Genomic DNA, 7,832 nt, shown 5'->3' with positions numbered 1-7,832 from the left:
GGCTTTCGGAATATACTATCAAACTACTTCCCAACCTTCCGGAACATTGTCAAAAAAATTTAAAACATTGCGCCCGCCTGTACCGATCGATCGTCTGAAATACTGTCCCCTGACCGTTCCCGCGTTTATTGCTATGAAACCAAGACGCGTGTGCACTATAGACTAATATTTAACTTGTAGAAAATTTTCCTGGCTTTCCGAATATACTATCAAACTACTTCCCAACCTTCCGGAACATTGTCAAAAAAATTTAAAACATTGCGCCCGCCTGTACCGATCGATCGTCTGAAATACTGTCCCCTGACCGTTCCCGCGTTTATTGCTATGAAACCAAGATGCGTGTGCACTATAGACTAATATTTAACTTGTAGAGAACTTTCCTGGCTTTCCGAATATACCATCTGATCGCTGCACCACCTTCCGGAACATTGTCAAAAAAATTTAAAACCTTGCGCCCGCCTGTACCGATCGATCGTCTGAAATACGGTCCCCTGGCCGTTCCCGCGTTTATTGCTGTGCAACCAAGACGCATGTGCACTATAGACTAATATTTAACTTGTAGAGAAATTTCCTGGCTTTCTGAATATACTATCTAATCCCTTCGCCACCTTTCGGAACATTGTCAAAAAAATTTAAAACGTTGCGCCCGCCTGGACCGATCGATCGTCTGAAATACGGTCCCCTGGCCGTTCCCGCGTTTATTGCTGTGCAACCGAGACCCGTGTGCACTATAGATTAATATTTAACTTGTAGAGAAATTTCCTGGCTTTCGGAATATACTATCAAATGACCTGCCAACCTTTCGGAACATTGTCAAAAAAATTTAAAACCTTGCACCCGCCTGTACCGATCGATCGTCTGTAATACGGTCCCCTGGCCGTTCCCGCGTTTATTGCTGTGAAACCAAGACGCGTGTGCACTATAGATTAATATTTAACTTGTTGATAATTTTCCTGGCTTTCCGGATATACCATCTTATCGCTGCACCACCTTCCGGAACATTGTCAAAAAAATTTAAAACATTGCGCCCGCCTGTACCGATCGATCGTCTGAAATACTGTCCCCTGACCGTTCCCGCGTTTATTGCTATGAAACCAAGACGCGTGTGCACTATAGACTAATATTTAACTTGTAGAGAAATTTCCTGGCTTTCTGAATATACTATCTAATCCCTTCGCCACCTTTCGGAACATTGTCAAAAAAATTTAAAACCTTGCGCCCGCCTGTACCGATCGATCGTCTGAAATACGGTCCCCTGGCCGTTCCCGCGTTTATTGCTGTGCAACCGAGACCCGTGTGCACTATAGATTAATATTTAACTTGTAGAGAAATTTCCTGGCTTTCTGAATATACTATCTAATCCCTTCGCCACCTTTCGGAACATTGTCAAAAAAATTTAAAACATTGCGCCCGCCTGTACCGATCGATCGTCTGAGATACGGTCCCCTGGCCGTTCCCGCGTTTATTGCTGTGAAACCAAGACGCGTGTGCACTATAGATTAATATTTAACTTGTAGAGAACTTTCCTGGCTTTCCGAATATATTATCTGATCGCTGAACCACCTTCCGGAACATTGTCAAAAAAATTTAAAACATTGCGCCCGCCTGTACCGATCGATCGTCTGAAATACGGTCCCCTGGCCGTTCCCGCGTTTATTGCAATGAAACCAAGACGCTTGTGCACTATAGACTAACATTTAACTTGTAGAGAATTTTCCTGGCATTCCAAATATACCATTTAATCGCTGCACCATCTTCCGGAACATTGTCAAAAAAATTTAAAACCTTGCGCCCGCCTGTACCGATCGATCGTCTGAAATACGGTCCCCTGGCCGTTCCCGCGTTTATTGCTGTGCAACCAAGACGCATGTGCACTATAGACTAATATTTAACTTGTAGAGAAATTTCCTGGCTTTCTGAATATACTATCTAATCCCTTCGCCACCTTTCGGAACATTGTCAAAAAAATTTAAAACGTTGCGCCCGCCTGGACCGATCGATCGTCTGAAATACGGTCCCTTGGCCGTTCCCGCGTTTATTGCTGTGAAACCAAGACACGTGTGCACTATAGATTAATATTTAACTTGTAGAGAAATTTCCTGGCTTTCCGAATATACTATCGAATGACCTGCCAACCTTTCGGAACATTGTCAAAAAAATTTAAAACCTTGCGCCCGCCTGTACCGATCGATCGTCTGTAATACGGTCCCCTGGCCGTTCCCGCGTTTATTGCTGTGAAACCAAGACGCGTGTGCACTATAGATTAATATTTAACTTGTAGATAATTTTCCTGGCTTTCCGAATATACCATCTTATCGCTGCACCACCTTCCGGAACATTGTCAAAAAAATTTAAAACATTGCGCCCGCCTGTACCGATCGATCGTCTGAAATACTGTCCCCTGACCGTTCCCGCGTTTATTGCTATGAAACCAAGACGCGTGTGCACTATAGACTAATATTTAACTTGTAGAGAAATTTCCTGGCTTTCTGAATATACTATCTAATCCCTTCGCCACCTTTCGGAACATTGTCAAAAAAATTTAAAACCTTGCGCCCGCCTGTACCGATCGATCGTCTGAAATACGGTCCCCTGGCCGTTCCCGCGTTTATTGCTGTGCAACCGAGACCCGTGTGCACTATAGATTAATATTTAACTTGTAGAGAATTTTCCTGGCTTTCCGAATATACTATCGAATGACCTGCCAACCTTTTGGAACATTGTCAAAAAAATTTAAAACCTTGCGCCCGCCTGTACCGATCGATCGTATGTAATACGGTCCCCTGGCCGTTCCCGCGTTTATTGCTGTGAAACCAAGACGCGTTGCACTATAGACTAATATTTAACTTGTAGAGAACTTTCCTGGCTTTCCGAATATACCATCTGATCGCTGCTCCACCTTCCGGAACATTGTCAAAAAAATTTAAAACCTTGCGCCCGCCTATACCGATCGATCGTCTGTAATACGGTCCCCTGGCCGTTCCCGCGTTTATTGCTGTGAAACCAAGACGCGTGTGCACTATAGATTAATATTTAACTTGTAGATAATTTTCCTGGCTTTCCGAATATACCATCTAATCGCTGCACCATCTTCCGGAACATTGTCAAAAAAATTTAAAACCTTGCGCCCGCCTGTACCGATCGACCGTCTGAAATACGGTCCCCTGGCCGTTCCCGCGTTTATTGCTGTGAAACCAAGACGCGTGTGCACTATAGATTAATATTTAACTTGTAGAGAACTTTCCTGGCTTTCCGAATATACCATCTGATCGCTGAACCACCTTCCGGAACATTGTCAAAAAAATTTAAAACATTGCGCCCGCCTGTACCGATCGATCGTCTGAAATACGGTCCCCTGGCCGTTCCCGCGTTTATTGCAATGAAACCAAGACGCGTGTGCACTATAGACTAACATTTAACTTGTAGAGAATTTTCCTGGCATTCCAAATATACCATTTAATCGCTGCACCATCTTCCGGAACATTGTCAAAAAAATTTAAAACCTTGCGCCCGCCTGTACCGATCGACCGTCTGAAATACGGTCCCCTGGCCGTTCCCGCGTTTATTGCTGTGCAACCAAGACCCGTGTGCACTATAGATTAATATTTACCTTGTAGAGAATTTTTCTGGCTTTCTGAATATACTATCTAATCCTTTCGCCACCTTTCGAAACATTGTCAAAAAAATTTAAAACATTGCGCCCGCCTGTACCGATCGATCGTCTGAAATACGGTCCCCTGGCCGTTCCCGCGTTTATTGCTGTGCAACCGAGACCCGTGTGCACTATAGATTAATATTTAACCTTTAGAGAATTTTCCTGGCTTTCCGAATATACTATCGAATGACCTGCCAACCTTTCGGAACATTGTCAAAGAAATTTAAAACCTTGCGCCCGCCTGTACCGATCGATCGTCTGTAATACGGTCTCCTGGCCGTTCCCGCGTTTATTGCTGTGCAACCGAGACCCGTGTGCACTATAGATTAATATTTAACCTTTAGAGAATTTTCCTGGCTTTCCGAATATACCATCTAATCGCTGCACCACCTTCCGGAACATTGTCAAAAAAGTTTAAATCCTTGCGCCCGCCTGTACCGATCGATCGTCTGAAATACAGCCTCCTGACCGTTCCCGCGTTTATTGCTATGAAACCAAGACGCGTGTGCACTATAGACTAATATTTAACTTGTAGAGAACTTTCCTGGCTTTCCGAATATACCATCTGATCGCTGCACCACCTTCCGGAACATTGTCAAAAAAATTTAAAACCTTGCGCCCGCCTGTACCGATCGATCGTCTGAAATACGGTCCCCTGGCCGTTCCCGCGTTTATTGCTGTGCAACCAAGAAGCATGTGCACTATAGACTAATATTTAACTTGTAGAGAAATTTCCTGGCTTTCTGAATATACTATCTAATCCCTTCGCCACCTTTCGGAACATTGTCAAAAAAATTTAAAACGTTGCGCCCGCCTGTACCGATCGATCGTCTGAAATACGGTCCCCTGGCCGTTCCCGCGTTTATTGCTGTGAAACCAAGACACGTGTGCACTATAGATTAATATTTAACTTGTAGAGAAATTTCCTGGCTTTCCGAACATACTATCGAATGACCTGCCAACCTTTTGAAACATTGTCAAAAAAATTTAAAACCTTGCGCCCGCCTGTACCGATCGATCGTCTGTAATACGGTCCCCTGGCCGTTCCCGCGTTTATTGCTGTGAAACCAAGACGCGTTTGCACTATAGATTAATATTTAACTTGTAGATAATTTTCCTGGCTTTCCGAATATACCATCTTATCGCTGCACCACCTTCCGGAACATTGTCAAAAAAATTTAAAACATTGCGCCCGCCTGTACCGATCGATCGTCTGAAATACTGTCCCCTGACCGTTCCCGCGTTTATTGCTATGAAACCAAGACGCGTGTGCACTATAGACTAATATTTAACTTGTAGAGAAATTTCCTGGCTTTCTGAATATACTATCTAATCCCTTCTCCACCTTTCGGAACATTGTCAAAAAAATTTAAAACCTTGCGCCCGCCTGTACCGATCGACCGTCTGAAATACGGTCCCCTGGCCGTTCCCGCGTTTATTGCTGTGCAACCAAGACCCGTGTGCACTATAGATTAATATTTACCTTGTAGAGAATTTTTCTGGCTTTCTGAATATACTATCTAATCCTTTCGCCACCTTTCGGAACATCGTCAAAAAAATTTAAAACATTGCGCCCGCCTGTACCGATCGATCGTCTGAAATACGGTCCCCTGGCCGTTCCCGCGTTTATTGCTGTGCAACCGAGACCCGTGTGCATTATAGATTAATATTTAACTTGTAGAGAACTTTCCTGGCTTTCCGAATATACCATCTGATCGCTGCACCACCTTCCGGAACATTGTCAAAAAAATATAAAACCTTGCGCCCGCCTGTACCGATCGATCGTCTGTAATACGGTCCCCTGGCCGTTCCCGCGTTTATTGCTGTGAAACCAAGACGCGTGTGCACTATAGATTAATATTTAACTTGTAGAGAACTTTCCTGGCTTTCCGAATATACCATCTGATCGCTGCACCACCTTCCGGAACATTGTCAAAAAAATTTAAAACCTTGCGCCCGCCTGTACCGATCGATCGTCTGAAATACGGTCCCCTGGCCGTTCCCGCGTTTATTGCTGTACAACCAAGACGCATGTGCACTATAGACTAATATTTAACTTGTAGAGAAATTTCCTGGCTTTCTGAACATACTATTTAATCCCTTCGCCACCTTTCGGAACATTGTCAAAAAAATTTAAAACGTTGCGCCCGCCTGTACCGATCGATCGTCTGAAATACGGTCCCCTGGCCGTTCCCGCGTTTATTGCTGTGAAACCAAGACACGTGTGCACTATAGATTAATATTTAACTTGTAGAGAAATTTCCTGGCTTTCCGAATATACTATCGAATGACCTGCCAACCTTTCGGAACATTGTCAAAAAAATTTAAAACCTTGCGCCCGCCTGTACCGATCGATCGTCTGTAATACGGTCCCCTGGCCGTTCCCGCGTTTATTGCTGTGAAACCAAGACGCGTGTGCACTATAGATTAATATTTAACTTGTAGATAATTTTCCTGGCTTTCCGAATATACCATCTTATCGCTGCACCACCTTCCGGAACATTGTCAAAAAAATTTAAAACATTGCGCCCGCCTGTACCGATCGATCGTCTGAAATACTGTCCCCTGACCGTTCCCGCGTTTATTGCTATGAAACCAAGACGCGTGTGCACTATAGACTAATATTTAACTTGTAGAGAAATTTCCTGGCTTTCTGAATATACTATCTAATCCCTTCTCCACCTTTCGGAACATTGTCAAAAAAATTTAAAACCTTGCGCCCGCCTGTACCGATCGATCGTCTGAAATACGGACCCCTGGCCGTTCCCGCGTTTATTGCTGTGCAATCAAGACGCGTGTGCACTATAGATTAATATTTAACTTGTAGAGAATTTTCCTGGCTTTCCGAATATACCATCTAATCGCTGCACCACCTTCCGGAACATTGTCAAAAAAGTTTAAATCCTTACGCCCACCTGTACCGATCGATCGTCTGAAATACGGTCCCCTGGCCGTTCCCGCGTTTATTGCTGTGAAACCAAGACGCGTGTGCGCTATAGAATAATATTTAACTTGTAGAGAATTTTCCTGGCTTTCCGAATATACCATCTAATCGCTGCACCATCTTCCGGAACATTGTCAAAAAAATTTAAAACCTTGCGCCCGCCTGTACCGATCGACCGTCTGAAATACGGTCCCCTGGCCGTTCCCGCGTTTATTGCTGTGCAACCAAGACCCGTGTGCACTATAGATTAATATTTACCTTGTAGAGAATTTTCCTGGCTTTCTGAATATACTATCTATTCCTTTCGCCACCTTTCGGAACATTGTCAAAAAAATTTAAAACATTGCGCCCGCCTGTACCGATCGATCGTCTGAGATACGGTCCCCTGGCCGTTCCCGCGTTTATTGCTGTGAAACCAAGACGCGTGTGCACTATAGATTAATATTTAACTTGTAGAGAACTTTCCTGGCTTTCCGAATATATTATCTGATCGCTGAACCACCTTCCGGAACATTGTCAAAAAAATTTAAAACATTGCGCCCGCCTGTACCGATCGATCGTCTGAAATACGGTCCCCTGGCCGTTCCCGCGTTTATTGCAATGAAACCAAGACGCGTGTGCACTATAGACTAACATTTAACTTGTAGAGAATTTTCCTGGCATTCCAAATATACCATTTAATCGCTGCACCATCTTCCGGAACATTGTCAAAAAAATTTAAAACCTTGCCCCCGCCTGTACCGATCGATCGTCTGAAATACGGTCCCCTGGCCGTTCCCGCGTTTATTGCTGTGCAACCAAGACGCATGTGCACTATAGACTAATATTTAACTTGTAGAGAAATTTCCTGGCTTTCTGAATATACTATCTAATCCCTTCGCCACCTTTCGGAACATTGTCAAAAAAATTTAAAACGTTGCGCCCGCCTGGACCGATCGATCGTCTGAAATACGGTCCCCTGGCCGTTCCCGCGTTTATTGCTGTGAAACCAAGACACGTGTGCACTATAGATTAATATTTAACTTGTAGAGAAATTTCCTGGCTTTCCGAATATACTATCGAATGACCTGCCAACCTTTCGGAACATTGTCAAAAAAATTTAAAACCTTGCGCCCGCCTGTACCGATCGATCGTCTGTAATACGGTCCCCTGGCCGTTCCCGCGTTTATTGCTGTGAAACCAAGACGCGTGTGCACTATAGACTAATATTTAACATGTAGAGAAATTTCCTGG

Source organism: Diuraphis noxia, unplaced genomic scaffold, assembly GCF_037042655.1.
Source record: "Diuraphis noxia isolate RWA-SAM2 unplaced genomic scaffold, SU_Dnox_SAM2 contig0001, whole genome shotgun sequence".
Classification (NCBI taxonomy): Eukaryota; Metazoa; Arthropoda; class Insecta; order Hemiptera; family Aphididae; genus Diuraphis; species Diuraphis noxia.
The sequence above is the reverse complement of the archived record's forward strand: the minus strand, read 5'-3'. Positions refer to the sequence as shown.